The sequence below is a fragment of the Schistocerca cancellata genome, chromosome 2 (genome assembly GCF_023864275.1).
Source record: "Schistocerca cancellata isolate TAMUIC-IGC-003103 chromosome 2, iqSchCanc2.1, whole genome shotgun sequence".
NCBI classification, from domain to species: Eukaryota; Metazoa; Arthropoda; class Insecta; order Orthoptera; family Acrididae; genus Schistocerca; species Schistocerca cancellata.
In genome coordinates, this window is record NC_064627.1 from 1,137,284,898 (window position 1) to 1,137,310,869 (window position 25,972).

Genomic DNA, 25,972 nt, shown 5'->3' on the forward strand with positions numbered 1-25,972 from the left:
CCCTACATTTCAGCAGGATAATGCACGACCGCATGTTGCAGGTCCTGTACGGGCCTTTCTGGATACAGAAAATGTTCGCCTGCTGCCCTGGACAGCACATTCTTCAGATCTCTCACCAACTGAAAACGTCTGGTCATGGTGGCCGAGCAACTGGCTCGTCACAATACGCCAGTCACTACTCTTGATGAACTGTGGTATCGTGTTGAAGCTGCATGGGCAGCTGTACCTGTACACGCCATCCAAGCTCCGTTTGACTCAATGCCCAGGCGTATCAAGGCCGTTATTACGGCCAGAGGTGGTTGTTCTTGCTACTAATTTCTCAAGATCTATGCACCCAAACTACGTGAAAATGTAATCACATGTCAGTTCTGGTATAATATATTTGTCCAATGAATGCCCGTTTATCACCTGAATTTCTTCTTGGTTACATGGCTGTAATTATTTCATTTCAGAAATTTATTGCAATTCCCGTATGGGCGCTACATACGTTCATGACGTCGCTGAAAGGCAGGTGTGATTGGGATTATGCGGCCTGCAACGCGTGCTTTCTTTGATCTGTCGATGTAGTGACACCGATACAGTTTAGCGTTTCATTTCAGGATAGTAGCCTGGTGGTTCAGTGAAGCAACATTGCATCAAATGTAAGCTCACGTGCCGAAGCCGACAAGAATACTGTAATAGACTGGCCGCACGTGAGCATTACACCTTTTTCCTTCCTAATTTAGACACTACTCCTCAATCACTGTGCCATCTCGTTCACGCTTAATGAACACATTGGCCGCCAGTGAGATACTCCGTGGTGATTCGTCACCTCGGCCCTCGGACAGCGGACGTCACCGACGTTGCTTTCCGCGCCGCCGGGGCTGCACACGGAGCGGCACGCCCTGGCGTCGCCCCCGTTCCGGCCCGCAACTTTTGTTTGCGCCGGGACAATGGATGGGCGCCGGCAGATTCCTCACCGCCCGCCCCCGCATTTGCGTCACTCGGCGACCCGCTTCTGTCACCGGCCACCAGAATACCGGCCACCAGGAAAAACAAGTTGGCAACTTTCGCCGAGGCACTCAAACGTGCGTGCCGCACTTCACATTTACATTGCCTCTGTTAGATGTCACAGACTTGGACGAACACTTTGTAATGTAGCCTTCAGAAATAAGTTCGTAAATGAAAAATCTGTTTGGTAAAATACAAGGACGTTCAAAAATGTTGCTGCCAAATACAAATCCATAAGCGGCTGTCAAAAATGGCTCGGAGCACTATGGGACTCAACTTCTGAGGTCATTAGTCCCCTAGAACTAACCTAAGGACATCACACACATCCATGCCCGAGGCAGGATTCGAACCTGCTACCGTAGCGGTCTCGCGGTTCCAGACTGCAGAAGCGGCTGTCGTAAGTCTGTAGTGTATGAGACTAATAGCCATTACCCGAGAGGGGAACGCGTATTATGTTAGAGTATAATGACTTTTCTGGAGACTAGGATTCTACCCTGTAGGAATCAGCATGGGTTTCGAAAAAGACGATCGTTGGGAACCCAGCTCACGCTATTCGTCCACGAGACTCAGAGGGCCATAGACACGAGTTCCCAGGTAGATGCCGTGTTTCTTGACTTCTGCAAGGCGTTCGATACAGTTCCCCACAGTCGTGTAATGAACAAAGTAAGAGCATATGGACTATCAGACCAATCGTCTGATTGGATTGAAGAGTTCCTAGATAACAGAGCGCAGCATGTCATTCTCAATGGAGAGGAGTCTTCCGAAGTAAGAGTGATTTCAGGTGTGCCGCAGGGGAGTGTCGTAGGACCGTTGCTATTCACATTATACATAAATGACCTTGTGGATAACATCGGAAGTTCACTGAGGCTTTTTGCGGATGATGCTGTGGTATATCGAGAGGTTGTAACAATGGAAAATTGTAGTGAAATGCGGGAGGATCTGCAGCGAATTATGCATGGTGCAGGGAATGGCAATTGAATTTCAAGATAGACAAGTGTAATGTGCTGCGAATACATAGAAAGAAAGATCCCCTATCATTTAGCTACAATATAGCAGGTCAGCAATTGGAAGCAGTTACTTCCATAAATTATCTGGGAGTAGGCATTAGGAGTGATTAAAAATGGAATGACCATATAAAATTAATCGTCGGTAAAGCAGATGCCAGACTGAGATTCATTAGAAGAATCCTAAGGAAATGCAATCCGAAAACAAAGGAAGTAGGTAACAGTACGCTTGTCCGCCCACTGCTTGAATACTGCTCAGCAGTGTGGAATCCGTACCAGATAGGGTTGATAGAAGACATAGAGAAGATCCAACGGAGAGCAGCGCACTTCATTACAGGATCATTTAGTAATCGCGAAAGCGTTACGTAGATGATAGATAAATTTCAGTGGAAGACTCTGCAGGAGAGACGCTCAGTAGCTCGGTACGGGCTTTTGATGAAGTTTCGAGAACATACCTTGACCGAGGTGTCAAGCAGTATATTGCTCCCTCCTACGTATATCTCGCGAAGAGAGCATGAGGATAAAATCAGAGAGATTAGAGCCCACACAGAGGCATACCGACAATCCTTCTCTCCACGAACAATACGAGACTGGAATAGAAGGGAAAACCGATAGAGGTACTCAAGGTACCCTCCGCCACACGCCGTCAGGTGGCTTGCGGAGTATGGATGTAGATGCAGATGTAGATGTAGATGCGCTGCAGTGGAGCAGTTGTATATTTCAGGAGTGCAGCAGCAGGTGTCGAACAGTCATTTCGACTTAAATGCCTTTCATCAGGTCTTAAGCCTGGTCTCATAGAACATTAGAGACACAATATACAGAAACAGACACCTCCAACGAAAACAATATTTCTCTTGAGGAAGGAATATCCAACACGCTACGTGGATAGATTAGTGTCCAAAGTATTCTGTACAGGGTGTCCAAACAATCTCTTTCAAAATTCAGCAATTCACTGAAAACACAACTCACGAGAGAGCAATAACAGATTTCTGGTGTGCATTCAGTGGTTATCACACACATCCATGCCCGAGGCAGGATTCGAACCTGCGACCATAGCAGCAGCGCGGTTCCGGACTGAAGCGCCTAGAACCACTCATACACAGCGGTCGGTTCAAAATCACTTTACTTACTGGAGTCTTCTCTGCCAGAATTCACTACCAGGAGTCTTATCCACCAGAATATTCTTATGGCAGCCTTCGCCGCCACCACATTCCATGTCTGAGCTGAGAGCTGACCTGAACTTAACCAGAGGTGCGGGTCGTTGCTGCACTGCCAATGACTGATTCTGCAATCACTTCAGCCTCTGTCTATAGACTGACATGATGAGACTGAACCATGACAGCGAGGTGATCCATAGGGTCGGTAAAGTCAGTTTTATAGAATTTCAATCATTTCAAGCGTCACTGTGCAGATCACCTTTCAGATTCGTATTACCAATATGCTTTCAACTCTGACCACAGATGCAATACATTCCCTTCTCTAGCGCTATCAGTCTGTTTTACTGACATTACGAAAACCATGGTACAACTGTGTGAGTGTAGTTGTTTCATTTCGACATGCGATTTTATCCAGACCATTTAGCCAGATGTGCCAAGGTCTTACGTTAGAACTGCTATTACCTGTCAGATGATTTATGAGTCACTTGCATGTGATAAACGGAATTAACTGTGATTATTGTTTCCTTTAATAGTCCTTGAATTCCTAATTCATTATTCTGGAGAGTGTCTAATTAATTTATGTCAGACAACAGCGCCATTTAGCTTACATTTAGACCACTCAACCCATTATAATGGATTCAAACGAAAAAAGGTGAAAGTAGAGGACAATGAAACAAGGAAATCATCGTAATAATCCTAATAAATCAGAAACCTGTGGTTTACCAGATACCTTGTATGCACAAGTGTGGTCATCCCAACGTTACAACACTATTAATGTGTAAGGCTATGTTTATTTCGAAACACTTAAAGTGAGATCTAAATTAAAAAGTGAGCCGGCGGGATTAGCCGAGCGGTCTGAGGCGCTGCAGTCATGGACTGTGCGGCTGGTCCCGATGGAGGTTCGAGTCCTCCCTCGGGCAGGGGTGTGTGTGTGTTTGTCCTTAGGATAATTTAGGTTAAGTAGTGTGTAAGCTTAGGGACTGACGACCTAAGCAGTTAAGTCCCATAAGATTTCACACACATTTTTTTTTTTAAAGTGATAAACAGTCCTCGTTCGATTTAATCGTCATTCTGAATACATAAGTACAGGGCTATTACAAATGATTGAAGCGATTTCATAAATTCACTGTAGCTCCATTCATTGACATATGGTCACGACACACTACAGATACGTAGAAAAACTCATAAAGTTTTGTTCGGCTGAAGCCGCACTTCAGGCTTCTGCCGTCAGAGCGCTCGAGAGCGCAGTGAGACAAAATGGCGACAGGAGCCGAGAATGCGTATGTCGTGCTTGAAATGCACTCACATCAGTCAGTCATAACAGTGCAACGACACTTCAGGACGAAGTTCAACAAAGATCCACCAACTGCTAACTCCATTCGGCGATGGTACGCGCAGTTTAAAGCTTCTGGATGCCTCTGTAAGGGGAAATCAACGGGTCGGCCTGCAGTGAGCGAAGAAACGGTTGAACGCGTGCAGGCAAGTTTCACGCGTAGCCCGCGGAAAATTGGCTCATGCCAGAACTGGAGACCGACAGCGCCGACTTCATCTTTCAACAGGATGGTGCTCCACCGCACTTCCATCATGATGTTCGGCGTTTCTTAAACAGCAGATTGGAAAACCGATGGATCGGTCGTGGTGGAGATCATGATCAGCAATTCATGTCATGGCCTCCACGCTCTCCCGACTTAACCCCATGCAATTTCTTTCTGTGGGGTTATGTGAAAAAAAATGGTTCAAATGGCTCTGAGCGCTATGGGACTTAACAGCTGTGGACATCGGTCCCCTAGAACTTAGAACTACTTAAACCTAACTAACCTAAGGACATCACACACATCTATGCCCGAGGCAGGATTCGAACCTGCGACTGTAGCAGTCGCGCGGGTCCGGACTGCGCGCCTAGAACCGCGAGACCACTGCGGCCGGCGTTATCTGAAAGATTCAGTGTTTAAACCTCCTCTACCAAGAAACGTGCTAGAACTGCGAACTCGCATCAACGATGCTTTCGAACTCATTGATGGGGATATGCTGCGCCGAGTGTGGGAGGAACTTGATTATCGGCTTGATGTCTGCCGAATCACTAAAGGGGCACATATCGAACATTTGTGAATGCCTAAAAAAACTTTTTGAGTTTTCGTATGTGTGTGCAAAGCATTTTGAAAAGATCTCAAATAATAAAGTTATTGTAGAGCTGAAACTTCCTGGCACATTAAAACTGTGTGCCCGACCGAGACTCGAACTCGAGACCTTTGCCTTTCGCGGGCAAGTGCTCTACCATCTGAGCTACCGAAGCACGACTCACGCCCGGTACTCACAGCTTTACTTCTGCCAGTACCTCGTCTCCTACCTTCCAAACTTTACAGAAGCTCTCCTGCGAACTTTGCAGAACTAGCACTCCTGAAAGAAAGGATATTGCGGAGACATGGCTTAGCCACAGCCTGGGGGATGTTTCCAGAATGAGATTTTCACTCTGCAGCGGAGTGTGCGCTGATATGAAACTTGCTGGCAGATTAAAACTGTCTGCCCGACCGAGACTCGAACTCGGGACCTTTGCCTTTCGCGGGCAAGTGCTCTACCATCTGAGCTACCGAAGCACATCTCACGCCCGGTACTCACAGCTTTACTTCTGCCAGTACCTCGTCTCCTACCTTCCAAACTTTACAGAAGCTCTCCTGCGAAACATCCCCCAGGCTGTGCCTAAGCCATGTCTCCGCAATATCCTTTCTTTCAGGAGTGCTAGTTCTGCAAAGTTCGCAGGAGAGCTTCTGTAAAGTTTGGAAGGTAGGAGACGAGGTACTGGCAGAAGTAAAGCTGTGAGTACCGGGCATGAGTCGTGCTTCGGTAGCTCAGATGGTCAGTCGGCTTTCAGCCGTGCTAGCGTGCGGAGCTGCTCCGCGCGCCGTCCGACGCTCCGCTCTCGGTGGTGTTTACTTCCGCGTCGCGGTGTTTGTGTCTATCGAGTCCAGTACTAACGTACACCATGGCGCACTCGTACCGCCGTGCAACGATCAAAGTAACGTTTCAGGCCGAACATCCAAGACCCAGAGCTTTCGAAGTCGAACAGTTTATACGTGAGGATCTACGTTTGAACCCCCAGGACGTAATCGGCATACATTTTTCCATCACTGGAAGTGTTGTCTACATTAAGATGTCGACGGAGGAAATTTGCAATGACATAATTCACCGTCATGCCACCGGACTGAAATTTAAACACTCTGATGGACATATGGGTGCTGTGACAGTCGCCCATGCTGGATTCGGTCTCCGGACATTGCGGGTGTTTGAGCTCCCGTTCGAGGTGCCTCGGGATGTGGTGATTGCCGCCTTCCAACCATATGGCACCGTCTTAGGTCACGTCGCGGAGAAGTGGCAAACATTTACGACCTACCCCGTATTAAATGGCGTCCGGCAAATAAAAATTGAGCTGACGAAACATGTCCCATCGTACCTGCTGATTGGCGGTGTGAGGGCCATCGTCATGTATGATGGACAGCCACGAACGTGCGTAGGATGTGGCCAGGAGGGACATGTACGTTCCGAATGCTTACACCGCCGTTTAATACAGACGCCGTTACGTGAAGAGACCCAGGCTTCGACGGTCACGTCCTTACCCATCACCTACGCCAAGGTTGCACAGGACCCCGTCGTACCAATCTCGATTGCGCCAGCAGCTTCGACAACGCCACCCGCCGCAGCACAACGCGCCGAGGACACAAGCACGGCGTCGCCTCCAGTGCTCGCTTCAGGACCGTCCGGTTTGCAGACCGAAACCGATGTTCCTGTTGGAACCATGGACGTCGACCTCGGTGTCGTGCCGACGTCTGCCTTTGTCCAGACGGGTTCGGCGTCAGACGACGGACGACCACATTCTGATTCAGAAGGCCACATCAGGAAACAGCGGTCGCCTCGCAAACACAGGAAACGACGACGAACGCCTTCCGATGACGCCCTCTCTCAGACGGCCCCACGAGATGTCGACCTGATGTCTGACGGTGATCTCCCACATTGCGTCCAGTCACGCGATGTGGCAGCAACAGGCGCCCCTCCTGTGACGCCTACTCTCCCGGCCAGGGACGTGTCCTCGCCGTTGTCAACGAATGATGACGGCGATCCCCCTGCCACTCATGTTCCGGAATCCACAACACCCGTTCCGAAAGTACGTGACCGTCACATGTCCACGTCGTCAGCTTCCTGGGCCGATGACGTTGAAGAAGAAGCGGAACAGACTGCCAGCGTGTCTGCACAGGAGTCCACCTCGGCGACACTGGGGCAGGCGTCCCGCCAGTAATTATCACCACTGCGGGACCACCGGCGGGTCTCCACCTGCCGGCTACTTCTACCGCACGTTCTGCAAATACTGAGGATGGCCGCACACAGCAATATCGTATCGCCACGATGAATCTTGCCACCATTCGTGCCCCCCATAAACTGGCCATGTTCAGAGAGACTATTTACTCTGCGGATGTGGATATAGCACTCTTACAAGAGGTGTTTGTGGCTGACTTCCTAGTTCCCACCGGATACAACGCCCATGTTTCCCCCGCATCCGATACCGGTAGCGGCGTCGCCATCCTGCTACGCGACGGCCTCCCTGCAGAGGACGTCACCTACCTCCCCACTGCGCGAGGTATGGCCCTCACACTGTTCGGCGTGCGTATTATTAATATCTACGCCCGTCCGGCACTGGCCGCCGTCATGACCGACAAACTTTTTTTGCCGAAAGCGTCACGCCCCTTTTCACTGGTCCGCAGGACGATTTGGTACTCGGTGGGGATTTTAACTCGACACAGGAGCCCGCGGACCAACTCCCGCGACATTCCCCTTGTGCATCTCTCTCAGTGGTCATCGACCGTCTCCGACTTGTTGACACATGGCGGAAGCTCCACGGACTTCAACCGGGCTATACATTCTACACCTCTCACTCGTCAAGCCGCATAGATCGCATCTACGTTACCCGCTCCCTTGCTGATGGCACACGTCATGCGGAAATCTGGCCCTTGGCCTTTTCAGACCATGATGCGTACATCTGTGACGTCACTCTCGCCCGACAGCAAGTGTGGCATAGTCGTGGTCTGTGGAAACTCAATGTCGCTCACCTGACCTCCTCAGACTGTCGCCGTATGGTCAAAGAAGCGTGGGCACGCTGCCACCATCGTCGAGAAGCCTATGCCTCCACCTTATCATGGTGGATCTCCTGTGCAAAGCCGACCCTCCGGAAGACTCTGATGAGTTATGGTCCATCGCACGAAGGCGCAGATCTCCATGATCATGCGGCGTAACTTGGAAGGCACTGTAGTCCGTTCTCGAGCTTCTAATCGAATCCCTCAAGAACGTCCGTCGATGTACCACCTCCTTCAGGAAAAACAACGACGACGACGAGCTCTGATCCAAGTCCTCACTGATGTGGAAGGGCGCCGGCACGACACCCAACAAAGCATCGGTCGTGCTCTCCATGCTCATTTTGCCGGGCTATACGCAGCCGTACCGCATTCTGCAGCACTGATCACAGAAGTCGCTCAGCTTACTACGACCACTCTTTCAGAGGATGCAGTGCACGACCTCCAAGACGACGTAACCACCGATGAAGTGCTAGACGCTATCAAGGCGGGTTCCGATAACAGATCTCCTGGACCTGACGGTATCCCCATCGAATTTTATAAAAGTTTTCACTATTTGTTGGCTTCCACGTGGACGGCAATCGCACAAGAGCTGATGTCACCGATGACAGTGGTCCCGAGCGCCTTTCTAGAAGGAATTATTATCCCCGTACATAAACCGCGTGGGTTATCGAGGGTCCAGGACTATCGACCAATTACTTTGCTCAACAGCGACATGAAAATATTCACACGGCTACTGGCATCGCGTCTCAAGAAGGTCGCACGTTACGTCACATCCTGCGACCAGACTTCCCTAGGAGGCGACAACAACATCCGTACGGCCCTTTGCCGTTACAGAGACATGATAGCATTAGCGCATCATCAGCGTCTCCCTGGCGCCTTGGCTTCACTGGACTTTAGCCAGGCTTTCGACCGTGTTGACCACTTCTATTTACGGACAGTTCTTCAGCATATGGGTTTTCCTGGCGGTATTGTAACGGTGATTATGCGCCTGTTGAGTAGTGCAACCTCCAAAATCATGTACAATGGTCGTCTTACACCGTCCCTGGTCATCGCACGATCTGTACGACAAGGATGCCCTCTTTCCACGATTTTGTATGCTTTCGCCTTGGAACCCCTGCTCCAGGGCATGCGCCAACGTTTGGAAGGTATGGCTGTGCAAGGCCACCGTTTTTGTTGTACAGCCTACGCAGACGACATAGTACTATATCTGCGCAGTGAAGATGAAGTACGAGCAGCACTGGCATGGGTGGCGACTTACGGCGAAGCGTCGGGGAGCTGCCTCAACGTGTCAAAATCCAAGGTCCTGCTCATTGGTGAGGGCTTGCCGGAGAGATGCGCTGCCCCGCTTAGTGTCTCCGCCACCATACGGTGTCTTGGACTTGATTTCACAGCAGACCTGCGCCGCTCAGCGACTATCAATGGTAGACGCTTGCTACAGACAATCAGAGCAAATCTCGCAGATCACCGGCTACGAGCTCTCGACATTATCCAACGCGCGCAATACGTGAACATGTATCATGCTTCCCGTATACCACACGTGGCTCAAGTACTACCAGTCCCAAATCTCCTGGCGCGACGACTGTTGATGGCTTTCGGCTCCTTCGTCAGCTCGGGGATGTTATTCAAGGTGCAGTATGAATCCCTTGCACTGCCACGAGATCGTGGCGGTTTGGGACTCATCCACGTGCCGACTCGTGTCAAGGCACTATACGTCAGCTCCCAACTAAAACTTTGGCATCGTTGCCCGCAGAGCCTTACTAGCCTCCTGCTTCACAACTTTGCACCGGCCTCCTTGTCCGCCCCAGTACTGGTATCGACCATTCCAACCCCCTTTTATTACATCCAACGATTTTTCCTGGAGTTCAGTTATATCTACCGGTCCTTACCACTTACACGTTTGTACCTCACGAAAACAGTCTCCGCATTGTTACAACAGTGCCGCCCGTCCAACCCCATCGAACGTAAGTATCCACAGTACGTGTGGAGACACATATGGAAGGCGATCCATGCGCGTTTTCTCGAATCAGACGTTCAATCAGCGTGGTACATCACCGTGAATGGCAAACAAGTTAACCGAGATCGTCTGCACCGCATCCATCTCGCCGATTCATCCCTCTGCACCCACTGTGGAGTGGATGACACGGATGTCCACCGGTTCCACTGTGGCACAGCGCTAGACGTCTGGACACTTGCGCGGCGAATTTTGGCGTTTCTTACTCGCCAGACACCGGCTCAGATCGACGTCCACATGCTTTTGCACCCCGATAAGACTTTCTACCCCTCCGCCAAAACTAACTCTGTGAATTGGATCTGTGGCCACACGATCCGCTATCTTTTTACTTCTGGCGACAAGTCTACGCTAGGATATTGGACTTATCTCAACGAACGACACTGCGTCCTGATACGCAACCCACGCTATAAACAATATTTTTCCAATTTCTTACGGAGCACTTTCGATGACCCACCTAGTAGCTGGAACGTCCAAGCCATGAGAAGCTGAAAACTGTATAAAACGAACCGAACTGAATAGATCTGCTACCCGGAACCCACGCCTACGCCATGAGAAGACACGTTTGGACGAGCTGGCATGCTGTAGGCGGACACTTCAGGAGCTCCTGTAAGAACTGGACTTTAACTACAAGTCGCACGACGACTTAAAACGCTTTCCTTATTTATTCTTCATAGTTTGTTCTTAAAGGAACAAGAAATTTGATTTTGAATTTGAAAAACTTTTTTTGTTCCAAAAGATTGCTTCTTCGCCAACAAGATGAAGGAGACTCATTTTTGTTTACTGGAAGGCGAAACCAGTATAATTGGAGTCCTTGTTTTCTTCTCAAAAAAAAAAAAAAAAAAAAAAAAAAAGATGGTAGAGCACTTGCCCGCGAAAGGCAAAGGTCCCGAGTTCGAGTCTCGGTCGGGCACACAGTTTTAATCTGCCAGGAAGTTTCATAGCAGCGCACACTACGCTGCAGAGTGAAAGTCTCATTCTGGAAACATCCCCCAGGCTGTGGCTAAGCCATGTCTCCGCAATATCCTTTCTTTCAGGAGTGCTAGTTCTGCAAAGGTCGCAAGAGAGCTTCTGTAAAGTTTGGAAGGTAGGAGACGAGGTACTGGCAGAAGTAAAGCTGTGAGTACCGGGCGTGAGTCGTGCTTCGGTAGCTCAGATGGTAGAGCACTTGCCCGCAAAAGGCAGAGGTCCCGAGTTCGAGTCTCGGTCGGGCACACAGTTTTAATCTGCCAGGAAGTTTCATAGCAGCGCACACTCTGCTGCAGAGTGAAAATCTCATTCTGGAAACATCCCCCAGGCTGTGGCTAAGCCATGTCTCCGCAATATCCTTTCTTTCAGGAGTGCTAGTTCTGCAAAGTTCGCAGGAGAGCTCCTGTAAAGTTTGGAAGGTAGGAGACGAGGTACTGGCAGAAGTAAAGCTATGAGTACCGGGCGTGAGTCGTGCTTCGGTAGCTCAGATGGTAGAGCACTTGCCCGCGAAAGGCAAAGGTCCCGAGTTCGAGTATCGGTCGGGCACACAGTTTTAATCTGCCAGGAAGTTTCATAGCAGCGCACACTCCGCTGCAGAGTGAAAATCTCATTCTGGAAACATCCCCCAGGCTGTGGCTAAGCCATGTCTCCGCAATATCCTTTCTTTCAGGAGTGCTAGTTCTGCAAAGTTCGTAGGAGAGCTTCTGTAAAGTTTGGAGGGTAGGAGACGAGGTACTGGCAGAAGTAAAGCTGTGAGTACCGGGCGTGAGTCGTGCTTCGGTAGCTCAGATGGTAGAGCACTTGCCCGCGAAAGGCAAAGGTCCCGAGTTCGAGTCTCGGTCGGGCACACAGTTTTAATCTGCCAGGAAGTTTCGTAGCAGCGCACACTCCGCTGCAGAGTGAAAATCTCATTCTGGAAACATCCCCCAGGCTGTGGCTAAGCCATGTCTCCGCAGTATCCTTTCTTTCAGGAGTGCCAGTTCTGCAAAGTTCGCAGGAGAGCTTCTGTAAAGTTTGGAAGGTAGGAGACGAGGTACTGGCAGAAGTAAAGCTGTGAGTACCGGGCGTGAGACGTGCTTCGGTAGCTCAGATGGTAGAGCACTTGCCCGCGAAAGGCAAAGGACCCGAGTTCGAGTCTCGGTCGGGCACACAGTTTTAATCTGCCAGGAAGTTTCATAGCAGCGCACACTCCGCTGCAGAGTGAAAATCTCATTCTGGAAACATCCCCCAGGCTGTGGCTAAGCCATGTCTCCGAAATATCCTTTCTTTCAGGAGTGCTAGTTCTGCAAAGTTCGCAGGAGAGCTTCTGTAAAGTTTGGAAGGTAGGAGACGAGGTACTGGCAGAAGTAAAGCTGTGAGTACCGGGCGTGAGTCGTGCTTCGGTAGCTCAGATGGTAGAGCACTTGCCCGCGAAAGGCAAAGGTCCCGAGTTCGAGTCTCGGTCGGGCACACAGTTTTAATCTGCCAGGAAGTTTCATAGCAGCGCACACTCCGCTGCAGAGTGAAAATCTCATTCTGGAAACATCCCCCAGGCTGTGGCTAAGCCATGTCTCCGCAATATCCTTTCTTTCAGGAGTGCTAGTTCTGCAAAGTTCGCAAGAGAGCTTCTGTAAAGTTTGGAAGGTAGGAGACGAGGTACTGGCAGAAGTAAAGCTGTGAGTACCGGGCGTGAGTCGTGCTTCGGTAGCTCAGATGGTAGAGCACTTGCCCGCGAAAGGCAAAGGTCCCGAGTTCGAGTCTCGGTCAGGCACACAGTTTTAATCTGCCAGGAAGTTTCATAGCAGCGCACACTCTGCTGCAGAGTGAAAATCTCATTCTGGAAACATCCCCCAGGCTGTGGCTAAGCCATGTCTCCGCAATATCCTTTCTTTCAGGAGTGCTAGTTCTGCAAAGTTCGCAGGAGAGCTCCTGTAAAGTTTGGAAGGTAGGAGACGAGGTACTGGCAGAAGTAAAGCTATTAGTACCGGGCGTGAGTCGTGCTTCGGTAGCTCAGATGGTAGAGCACTTGCCCGCGAAAGGCAAAGGTCCCGAGTTCGAGTCTCGGTCGGGCACACAGTTTTAATCTGCCAGGAAGTTTCATAGCAGCGCACACTCCGCTGCAGAGTGAAAATCTCATTCTGGAAACATCCCCCAGGCTGTGGCTAAGCCATGTCTCCGCAATATCCTTTCTTTCAGGAGTGCTAGTTCTGCAAAGTTCGTAGGAGAGCTTCTGTAAAGTTTGGAAGGTAGGAGACGAGGTACTGGCAGAAGTAAAGCTGTGAGTACCGGGCGTGAGTCGTGCTTCGGTAGCTCAGATGGTAGAGCACTTGCCCGCGAAAGGCAAAGGTCCCGAGTTCGAGTCTCGGTCAGGCACACAGTTTTAATCTGCCAGGAAGTTTCATAGCAGCGCACACTCTGCTGCAGAGTGAAAATCTCATTCTGGAAACATCCCCCAGGCTGTGGCTAAGCCATGTCTCCGCAATATCCTTTCTTTCAGGAGTGCTAGTTCTGCAAAGTTCGTAGGAGAGCTTCTGTAAACTTTGGAAGGTAGGAGACGAGGTACTGGCAGAAGTAAAGCTGTGAGTACCGGGCGTGAGTCGTGCTTCGGTAGCTCAGATGGTAGAGCACTTGCCCGCGAAAGGCAAAGGTCCCGAGTTCGAGTCTCGGTCAGGCACACAGTTTTAATCTGCCAGGAAGTTTCATAGCAGCGCACACTCTGCTGCAGAGTGAAAATCTCATTCTGGAAACATCCCCCAGGCTGTGGCTAAGCCATGTCTCCGAAATATCCTTTCTTTCAGGAGTGCTAGTTCTGCAAAGTTCGCAGGAGAGCTTCTGTAAAGTTTGGAAGGTAGGAGACGAGGTACTGGCAGAAGTAAAGCTGTGAGTACCGGGCGTGAGTCGTGCTTCGGTAGCTCAGATGGTAGAGCACTTGCCCGCGAAAAGCAAAGGTCCCGAGTTCGAGTCTCGGTCGGGCACACAGTTTTAATCTGCCAGGAAGTTTCATATCAGCGCACACTCCGCTGCAGAGTGAAAATCTCATTCTTATTGTAGAGCTGTGAAATCGCTTCAGTCATTTGTAATAACCCTGTAATAGTAAGTCGCGTGACGCAACAACTACATCACTCGTGACTCGTCACTATCATGGCCTTCGGGGTCCCCCGACTTGAACCAGTCGGGTTTCTGTGTGTGGGGATATTTAAGAGCTTAGTTGGTGGCATCGAAAAGCAGTGGGCACACATTTTAGTTGCTCGTCATTGCCTTTCGAACTTTCCTGCATGTTTCCAACGTGTACAGGCAAGGACGAAGAGATGTGTTGCAGCCTGCCTTCAGATGAACGATGGCAATGTGAAACACTTCTTGTAATGTCTTTGGTCTCAGGTTCATATCTGCAGTTTGATTAGGAAATCTGAAGAATGATGCAGCATTGCTGTCGCACATCTTGTTCTCGAACGAATCGTGACTCCGCAATAATGGGACCGACATACGCGACAACATGCACTATCAGAGTACTGATAGTCCTCACAGGGCTCTACAGGCAGTCTGTCAAAAACGATGATGATTGTTTCGTGTGGCCTTATTGGTCCGTATTTTTTTGAAGGCCATTTGACGGTCACACGATACCTGGCGCTTTCTGTGTCAGAACTCCTACTGCTGTTGATGGGTGTGCTATTGCGAAGTCGTTTAATGATGTGCATTCAACAGGATGGAGCTGTGCCACAAAGGACTTCACCCGTTCGTAACCATCTGAGCGGGAAACTTCCAGGGAAATGGATGGGAAGTGGAGGGCCAGTTGCCTGGCCCGCTAGGTCACCGGTCACCGGATTTAACACCACCAAAGCTCCTCTTGTGGAGGCATTCCAAACAAGTAGTTTATATGCATCTTCATATTTTCGCGGCGGAAAGACTTATCCATAAAATTTCGGGCGTGCAGCGGCATAAATTCGACGTCTCCTTCTAGTACTTCCAGTCAACTCGGCTCACTCTGAAGATGGCTGGACGGCATTCAGTCGAAATATTAGAAGAAGTCGAATTTATGCGGCTGCCCGCCCGAAATTTTATAGGACAAGTAGTTTATACTCAAGCAGCAGAAACGCATCACAGAAACCTGCAGATCAATAACGCAGGAAATGCTTCGGCATGGAAGGAGATCTACTCAGCAGCGAATCCAAATGTGCATGAATCGAAACGGTCATCACTTCGAGTGATTGCTAACATAATAAATATTGTCGGTGCAGTTTTGTTGGCCCTATTTCTGCTCCGCATTTTTCCGTCCTGCTGGCAAATCAGCCACGCTTAGGGCCACAGACACTATCATTCACATACAGTTGGAATAATAAGAGGGTCTTTCGTGTATATTATGTCCGTCAAAAACTGAACAAACGAAAAATATGAATGGAACCTTCGCCCGGACTTCAGACGTTGCACCTTTCACGCAAGACATTCCTGGAAAGCTCGTCGGTGTGCCCTTACCGACTACGCTGCACAGCGCAAGTGGTGCAGATTATAACATGTATTAGTTTTAACACGGTCACAGTATCACCTTAGTGTTCCTCCGGAGCCGGCCGTGGTGGCCGAGCGGTTCTAGGCGCTTAAGTCCGGAACCGCGCGACGGCTGCGGTCGCAGGTTCGAATAATGCCTCGGGCATGGATGTGTGTGATGGCGTTAGGTTAGTTAGGCTTAAGTAGTTCTAAGTTCTAGGGGACTCATGACCTCAGATGTTAAGTCTCATCGTGCTCAGAGCCATTTGAACCAGTTTTGTTCCGCCGGCATTTCATTGTCATTCTCTAGAGAGCCCACTCAGGATTTTCATGTTTAATATTACAGTGTTATAACATTTTTCGGAATATATAAACTGCAGGTTGCATAAAACGACATCGGTAGGGGCAGCTGTATCACCCTATATATGTATAGAGGAGGAAAGAAAAATCGGAACAACAAGAAATTATTAATGTAGAATAATGGAATTCGGGGAATACGTGTGTCTAGGTATCATACTTAAGTGATTAACATTGTAAGATCATAGGTTAATGTCATCTCGAGATAAGCTATTGCAAATATGAGATGCTGGCACAGTAGTAACCGGTATGATCACCAAAATACTGAATACAAGCATCTGAACGTGCATACTTTGTGTTGTACAGATACGGGATATCAGTCTGTGAGATGGAGTTCCATGCCCATTGCATTTGCTTGGTCAATACACAGACACTTCGTGCTGTTTCCGGATGACTCTGGAGTTGCCGTCCGATGATGTCCCATACGTTCTCAGCTGGAGACCTGTTGAACGACCCCGCCAAGGCATCATGTCAGTAATCTACAGAACACGTTGGGTTGGGTGATACAGCAGTAAAGACCACCACTACACGCAAATACCCAGAAATTACACATCCAATATTTGAGAATGAGAGCACTTACTGACTTGCAGCAAACTTCACACATAATTTCAGAGCTCTACGAAACTTTCTCTCGCTGACAACCCCCACAAAACAATTAAAGGAAAAGTTTCTTGCTTGCTTAACTTTCGCTATTCATGCAGTAAAACTGTCGATTCAGCCATGACGTTTGGATTTATTACTTCTTTACTGCTGACCGCATTCCTGACATACTTCTTGTACATTATTCACATATACCACTGAATGCACCTGCAAAATTTTACCATTGTATGTAATAACTGCTGAGATGCGTGAAAAACTGCCGCACCATGGATGACGTTTAAATTTATTATTTCCTTGCTACTAACTCTACTCATGCCTGATTTCGCAGACATTATCCACAAACGCCGCTCAGTGAGTCTACAAAACTATAACATTTTACGACACATAGTTGTGGAGATATAACACCACAAACATTGAGCTGCGTGAAAATGATACAACAGTGCAATTCGCTAGGGATAGAAGGGGTATACACTACCTGATCAAAAGTATCCGGACACCTGGCTGAAAATGACTAACAGTTCGTGACGCCCTCCATCCGTAATGCTGGAATTCAGTATGGTGTTGGTCCACCCTTAGCCTCGATGACAGCTTCTACTCTCGCAGGCTTACGTTCAGTCAGGTGCTAGAAGGTTCCTTGGGGAATGGCAGCCCATTCTTCACGGACTGCTGCACTGAGGAGAGGTATCGATGTCTGTCGGTGAGGCATGGCACGAAGTCGGCGTTCCTAAACATACCAGAGGTTTTCTATAGGATTCAGGTCGGGATTCTGTGCAGGCCAGCCCATTATAGAGATGTTACTGTCTTGTAACCACTCCGCCACAGGCCGCGTATTATGAACAGGTGCTCGATCGTGTTGAAAGATGCAGTCGCCATTCCCGAATTGCTCTTCAACAGTGGGAAGCAAGAAGGTGCTTAAATCATCAATGTACGCCTGTGCTATGGTAGTGCGACGCAAAACAGCAAGGGGTGCAAGCCCCCTCCATGAATAACACGACCACACCATAACACCACCGCCTCCGAAGTTTACTGTTGGCACTACACACGCTGGCAGATGACGTTCACCGGGCATTCGCCATACCCACACCCTGCCATCGGATCGCCACATTGACTACCGTGATTCGTCACTCCACACAAAGTTTTTCCACTGTTCAATCGTCCAATGTTTATACTCCTTACACCAAGCGAGGCATCGTTTGGCATTTACCAGCGTGATGTGTGGCTTATGAGTAGCCGCTCGACCATGAAATCGAAGTTTTCTCACCTCCCTCCTAACTGTCATAGTACTTGCAGTGGACAATGATGCAGTTTGGAATTCGTGGATGATAGTCTGGATAGATGTCTGCCTATTATACATTACGACCAGCTTCAACTGTCGGTGGGGTCTGTCAGTCAACAGACGAGGTCGGTCTGTATGCTTTTGTGCTGTACGTACCCCTTCATGTTCCCACTTCACATTTGATCACATAGTGTATAACATCACAGACACTGAGCTGCGTGGAAATGGCGCTACAGAGAGAAATTCACTACAGATAAAAGGGATATACAGGGTGCTACAAAAAGGCACTGCCAAACTTTCGGGAAACATTCCTCACACACAAATAAAGAAAAGATGTTATGTGGACTTGTGTCCGGAACCGCTTAATTTCCATGTTAGAGCTCATTTTAGTTTCGTCAGTATGTACTGTACAACGTGATCAAATTATACATTTTCACAATCAACATGTGTGGACTAACGAGAATCCGCACGCAATTGTGCAATCACGTCATCAACACAGATTTTCTGTGAACGTTTGGGTAGGCATTGTTGGTGATGTCTTGATTGGGCCCCATGTTCTTCCACCTACGCTCAATGGAGCACGTTATCATGATTTCATACGGGATACTCTACCTGTGCTGCTAGAACATGTGCCTTTACAAGTACGACACAACATGTGGTTCATGCACGATGGAGCTCCTGCACATTTCAGTCGAAGTGTTCGTGCGCTTCTCAACAACAGATTCGGTGACCGATGGATTGGTAGAGGCGGACCAATTCCATGGCCTCCACGCTCTCCTGACCTCAACCCCTTTTTGACTTTCATTTATGGGGGCATTTGCAAGCTCTTGTCTACGCAACCCCGGTACCAAATGTAGGGACTCTTCGTGCTCGTATTGTGGACGGCTGTGATACAATACGCCATTCTCCAGGGCTGCATCAGCGCATCAGGGATTCCATGCTACGGAGGGTGGATGCATGTATCCTCGCTAACGGAGGACATTTTGAACATTTCCTGTAACAAAGTGTTTGAAGTCACTCTGGTACGTTCTGTTGCAGTGTGTTTCCATTCCATGATTAATGTGATTTGAAGAGTAGTAATAAAATGAGCTCTAACATGGAAAGTAAGCATTTCCGGACACATGTCTACATAACATATTTTCTTTCTTTGTGTGTGAGGAATGTTTCCTGAAAGTTTGGACGTACCTTTTTGTAACACCCTGTACATGTGCGAATATTTTGATGTTAGGCAATGAGAACTTCGTAACTCTGTCTGCTCAAACTACCATGTAATTCCACTAATCAGTATCTCCATGAACAAAGAGATTTTTGAACGTGCATGGATATCCCTTATTTGTCTAGGCTTCTACTATATAGTTACACGTGTAGAACTTTATCTGTCACATGACATTGTCTTGTAAGAAATGGTTATTGCTACTCCCATAAAATTTAACAAAAGGGAGTTACGAAGTTTCATTGCCTGCCATATGTGAAATATTTTAAGCGCAGGATGCTCAAAAAAAGTGACGAATACTTTGTGAGGTGGCACTACTCATCGAAACAAGAAAAAGAAGTACAAGAAATTTTGCAAATACAGACATAATGTCTGATGGGATAGCAGCAATCAGTGATTGTATAGTGTTACTTATAATCCGTCTTGATTGCAAAATTTTTATTCATATGACCGGTTTCGGTTCATTCAGAACCATCTTCAGATCTGATATTTCAGTTACAGGAGTAACCCGTCCAAATGTGACGCAGCATGTGAAAGTTGCTGGATTTGGACGGGTTACTCCTGTAACTGAAATATCAGATCTGAAGATGGTTCTGAATGAACCGAAACCGGTCATATGAATAAAAATTTTGCAAACAAGACGGATTATAAGTAACAAAGTACAAGAACCATGGGTACGGAAGCGTATACTAACCGAGATAAACGCTTGTTTACATAAAGGGATGCACGATGCTTGGTTTCAGATATTTGCACAATCGTTGCATTGGCGCTCCGTCAAATGTGTCGGCAGGCTATTATGATTTCTTAGTCACAGTACTCTACCTATGATTAGGTGTTCTGCAACCTGTTGCCTGGTTAGAGTCGTGTTGTAAGCTACGTTAGTTTTCGTCAGTATCGTCTACCCTGGGGATAGCATGATGTTTTACCGTCTTCCAAACGCGGATTCACTTCCGTGTTTATTGTAATTGCGATGTTCGTACGTAAAAATGGAGTAGTACATTTACTTTTTTTCTCTTCCACTACTTGTTAAGAATGGAAGCCTACCGTTCGACAAGTGACATAGCGGATATGACGTTCTGATGTGGTTTGGCGAATGGACGTAGCCTGCGAACCTGTGCCCTCTATGCTGAAAAATGTCCACAGATCAGAACGTTCTCTGATAAGCTGTACGGCAGACCAATGTCTGAGCGACACAGGTACCCTCACACCTCGGAAGACTGACATGGAAAGGCCCCACACAATCTGCATGCTTGACATGGAAAAATATGTGCTACGTTCAGTGGAAGAAACGCCTGGGACCGGTGTGCGACAATTAACAGCAGCGGAAGGCGTGCGTGTATCACTGTCTTATATGGGAGGGGGGGGGGGGATGGGAGGGGGTGTATGTATGTATTAAACCCGGGACCTAGAAATGACGGTGAGGCTTTGTCCCGACGTGGCCCTCAGTGGTTCCCAACAGGTCACAGCATTCCATCCTCCCCACCGCCGCCCCACACCGAATCTAGGGTTATTGTGCCGTTCGGCCCCCAGTGGACCCTCACAGGAACGTCTCATTCGAGACGAGTGTAACCCCCAATGCTTGCGTCGTAGAGTAATTATGGTGTACGCGTACGTGGAGACAGTGTTTGTGCATCAATCGCCGATATAGCGTAACTGAGGCAGAATAGGGGAACCAACCCGCATTCGCTGAGGTAGATGGAAAACCGCCAAAAAATCCATCCACAGGCTAACCGGCACACCGGACGTTGACACTTAATACGCAGGGCAGATTGGTGCCGGGGACCGGCACGCCTTCTCGCTCGGGAAGCTGCGTCTGAGACCGCGCGGCTAGCCGGGTGGGCTGGGGGAGGAGGGGGGGGGGATACTTCACGAACAATTGCTGTACCCGTATCATCTGCTGTGCGTTCAGGCCGCAAGGCCACAAGATCGTCATGGCAGACGGCGGTTCTGTCAATGGCTGTTGCAGAAATGTGCTGCAGATCCTCATTTCACGTCCAAGACTTTATATACCAATGAGGCAGGATTCGAAAGGCATGGTGCTGTGAATATCCATAACCAGCATATATGGGCAGATGTAAATGCCCAAACAATTCAGGAAAGAAGGCATCAACACCGACTCTCAACCAACGTAGGGGCAGGCGTACTTGGTGACAGATTAATAGGGCTTTATGTGCTACCACGAAGCTTAACTGGGGCGCAGTATTTGGACTTTCTCATTAATATATTGCTTAACTTGCTGGGTCACTGCAGCTAGTAATACAAATGTGGTTCATGCATGATGGTGCACCAGCACATTTTCGTCATAATGTGCGTGAACATCTGATGCAGACAATTCAGGACCACTGGGTTGGTTGGGGGCAGGGCACCACATCTTGGCCTGCTCTTTCCCCAACTCAATCCACTAGACTTTTCGCCAGAGGACCACGTGAAGGAATTGATCTATGCCAAGCCAATCAACGATGTGCTGACACTACAGGGTCGCGTTTTCAGTGTGTGTCAGCAAACAACACCCTTGTATACTTCAAATGGTTCAAATGGCTCTGAGCACTATGGGACTTAACATCTGAGGTCATCAGTCCCCTAGAACTTAGAACTACTTAAACCTAAGTAACCTAAGGACATCATACACATCCATACCCGAGGCAGGATTCGAACCTACGACCGTAGCAGCAGCGCGGTTCCGGACTGTAGCGCCTAGAACCGCTCGGCCACAACAGCCGGCTTGTATACTTCAATGGGTGACCATTCCTTACTCCAGAGGCCAGAAGGATGCATTGTCATGAACGAACACCGTATTGAACAGCTACTGTAAACATTTGTTTATCGCAGAAAGTATGCATTTGTGGACCCATCTTGACTGGACTAATCCCCAAAAGTACGCATTTCCAGATCCTTGGTTATTGGACTTATTTTTCTTGTTTCAATGAGTACTATGAGTACTACCACCTCTCAGTGCATTCGATACTGTTTTTTTTTAACAGCAGGATGTTTTCGTATCAAGTGAGGTACTTGAATAAGACATCTGGGTCGCAACCTGATCGGACACAGCGGATCTAGGCAAAGCAGTGGATGAAATACTTCCTTAAACCCCTGGATCGATTTCAGATAATACAGATATTACTCATTATTTGGAAAGAAAAACTGTGGGGAAAAATCCTGAACCTCTTGTTGGGTGAGGGTGTTAATATGGACAGATAATGGGGGCGGGGGATGGTGGTGGAGGAGGAGGAGGAGACAGACAGAGAGAAAGACGCAGAGAAACAGGCAGAGAAAGGAGAAGGAGATAGTGGGTAGTGAGAGGGTAGTGAAACAGGTAGACAGAGGAACGAGGAGAAAGAAATGTGCCACAGATTTGTGGAATGTGTAAGTGGACAGAGAGAAGGGTAGGGCAAATGGACAGAGAAAGGGAATCTCAAGGTGGAAGGAAAGAGGAGGAGAGGAGGAGAGGAAAGAGGAGATGGACGTAGAGAGAGGGAGAAGCAGGACAGAGATATGGGAAGGAGATGGGCTCAAAGGGGGAGGGGGGAGTAAATGGACTGAGGGGGAAGGAGCAGAAGGACAGGGAGAGGGGATGGAGCAGATTGACAGAGAGGGGCAGGAGGATACGGACCGAGTGGGAGGTGGTGGAGTTGGACACGTGGTGGCGGAAGAAGGATGGAGAGGTGGGGTGAGGTGACGGGGAAAGAGAGGGGTAAGGAGAGGATGGACTAATAGGAATCGGAATAAATCCGTACTCAGGTAACACCAGGAACTGAGCTAGTCTCTTTATACTGGAAGTAACAACAGCCCTGTAATATCATTGTATCATCTTCCTTTCCAAACCCATCGCCTTTTTGCATTACGCAGAGTTACAGACTGGACTGGTTTTATGCTGCTTTATTTATTTCAATGGACAGTTGCAGAAAATCTTACTACGAAGTTTTGCAGGATTCCAACCATGTCATAAGCTTAATAAGAGATCAGGAGAATGGGCTTTTCGTAATGAGTAAGTAACAGTATTTACTGTTTCCTTCGCTTTCATAAATATCATTCACCATACCTTTTGGGAGCAAGTACTATATTGCTTCGTCCACGGACAAACTTGTTTACCTGTTCTGCAGAAGGACGATGTTTGTCGCCTGCTACCCTGCAGTGTGGCTGCCCTGAGAAGGGCTCGCACACGCTCTGCTGCGACAGAAAGAGGCCGAATGGCATGTGGGACCACGCTGCGGCGCAGTGGTCAGCGCGAGTTATATTTTACGCTCCCGAGATTTCGGCCGAGCGCCGCAATAATTCCTTCTCGCCACTACGGCTGCGGGCAGCTCCGGTCGGGCGCTACGCTCTGCAGCCGCGGGGGGCGGCGGGGGCGGCGGGGGCGGCGGGGGCGGAGGAACGCCGAGGGCGGCGGGGAACCGGCGGACTGGCGGCCGGCGGGGCGGAACGAAATATTTCACGGCAGGCTTCCGACGGCGCCGGTGGCGGCGACCTGGGGCGCGCGTGGACGCAATTACCGTGTCTCGGGGCGGCGCTTCCTGAGTGCGCGGCGGCGGGCAGCGTCTCCGATGCGTTGCCCAGCGACCTGGGACGGCCGGCACCACTCCTGCATCAGTAATTCCTCCGAGAACAGCTAGGGCGACTGTAGTCGAAAGCTGTATGGGGGGGGGGGGGAGGGGGGGGTGCAGTCCAAGGCCCGTACAGTCACAAGAATTGTGCCGAGCAGAATGTGAATAGGAGGTCTGTGTACAGCAGCAAGAACACATTATTCACAGTGACATACAGGCTGTTTATAAATTAGTTATACAGGGTGATTCAAAAAGAATACCACAACTTTAAAGATCTGTATTTAATGAAAGAAACATAATATAACCTTCTGTTATACATCATTACAAAGAGTATTTAAAAAGGTTTTTTTTCACTCAAAAACAAGTTCAGAGATGTTCAATATGGCCCCCTCCAGACACTCGAGCAATATCAACCCGATACTCCAACTCGTTCCACACTCTCAGTAGCATATCAGGCGTAACAGTTTGGATAGCTGCTGTTATTTCTCGTTTCAAATCATCAATGGTGGCTGGGAGAGGTGGCCGAAACACCATATGCTTAACATACCCCCATAAGAAAAAATCGCAGGGGGTAAGATCAGGGCTTCTTGAAGGCCAGTGATGAAGTGCTCTGTCACGGGCTGCCTGGCGGCCGATCCATCGCCTCGGGTAGTTGACGTTAAGGTAGTTACGGACAGATAAGTGCCAATGTGGTGGCGCTCCATCCTGCTGAAATATGAATTGTTGTGCTTCCTGTTCGAGCTGAGGGAACAGCCAATTCTCTACATCTCCAGATACTGTAGTCCAGTTACAGTAGCACCTTCGAAGAAAAAGGGACCAAAAACTTTATTGGCTGAAATGGCACAGAAAACGTTCACCTTAGGCGAGTCACGTTCATACTGAGTTGTTTCGAAATGCACGCTCAACAACTGTCGTCGATTCACTTCTGCCGTACTCAATAACACAAAAAGATTTCTGTTGGGCGGTCGCCATCTTAGCATCAACTGACACTGACGCCTAGTCAACAGCGCCTCAAGCGAACAAATGTACAACTAAATGAAACTTTATAGCGCCCTTAATTCGCCGACAGATAGTGCTTAGCTCTGCCTTTTGTCGTTGCACAGTTTTAAATTCCTAAAGTTGTGGTATTCTTTTTGAATCACCCTGTACAATAGTTACCTTTAACATTTAACATTTGACTATGCCACTATGGGTGCAGTAAATTAGGACTTTGTTTTTATAAAACAGATCTGATGATGGCCATTATAGACCGAAACCGGTAATCTGTTAACAAAAAGTTTATGACCACAGACGTAAATTAAAGGAACGTATTGTATATACGGGACACTGTTGTATTCGCGACCATGTCGTAGCTTGTGAGTTACCTTTACTTCTGAAAAAGCTAAATTACTTACAGAAGTATTTCATACAACACTGAAAGCCGTCTATCTGCATCTCTTATGTATAAATGTTCACTGCGTCCTTCTTCTGTAAAGCGACAGATTCCCATCTGCAATTAAGTCCCTACCAAATCCTGAGAAGCAACTCTTGACGTACAGTGGCGACTGCTTGTGGTATCCGTTGTCGCAGCTCGCTCATGTTTCTCGAAAGCGGAGGAACAGACAGCCCTTAATGTATACTCAGGCACAGAAGTCAATTGGGGTTAAATCAGGTGATCGTTCTGGACAGCATTTTTTCATTTTTCTCTGTCACTTTCTCTTAAATCTTGCAAACAGTTCAGATTTGTAGGGTCTGAATGGCAGACATTTCAGCAATACCTTCCACACAGTAACATTAGGCATATCCAGTCCTAAGCTGGCATATCGAGTTGATTTGTGTTGACTACAAATGCAAGATTCCCAGTCTTGTCCAGTTGCTGCGTCAGGAACTGCTGCCGAGCCTCAACCGGCGTCCTATGTGGCGCACAGCCAAATTGGCTGGAACGATTGTACCACTTAATAACAGTCTGTTTGTGAAGTGATAGCTTCCGATATTTAGCCCCGAATTGTCTCTGAACTGTAGTAGCATTGAAACAACCCCTTAGAACAATTATACATGACTGTGCTTAAACTGACACACAATATTTTTAGCGCAAAGCAATCTGACTTTCAATAATCCCTACAAAAGAATGGCCCTGACTAACATTAACCTATACCTTTCACAAATCACTTACCTCACAAAAATCTTCTTTACTCGAGCTACTGCAATACAGCGAGCGCCACTACTGCCAGCTAAATAAAAGATTCAAACTACTGAAGGCGCTAACTACTGATAGGCATAGTTAGCAAATGAAAGATTTT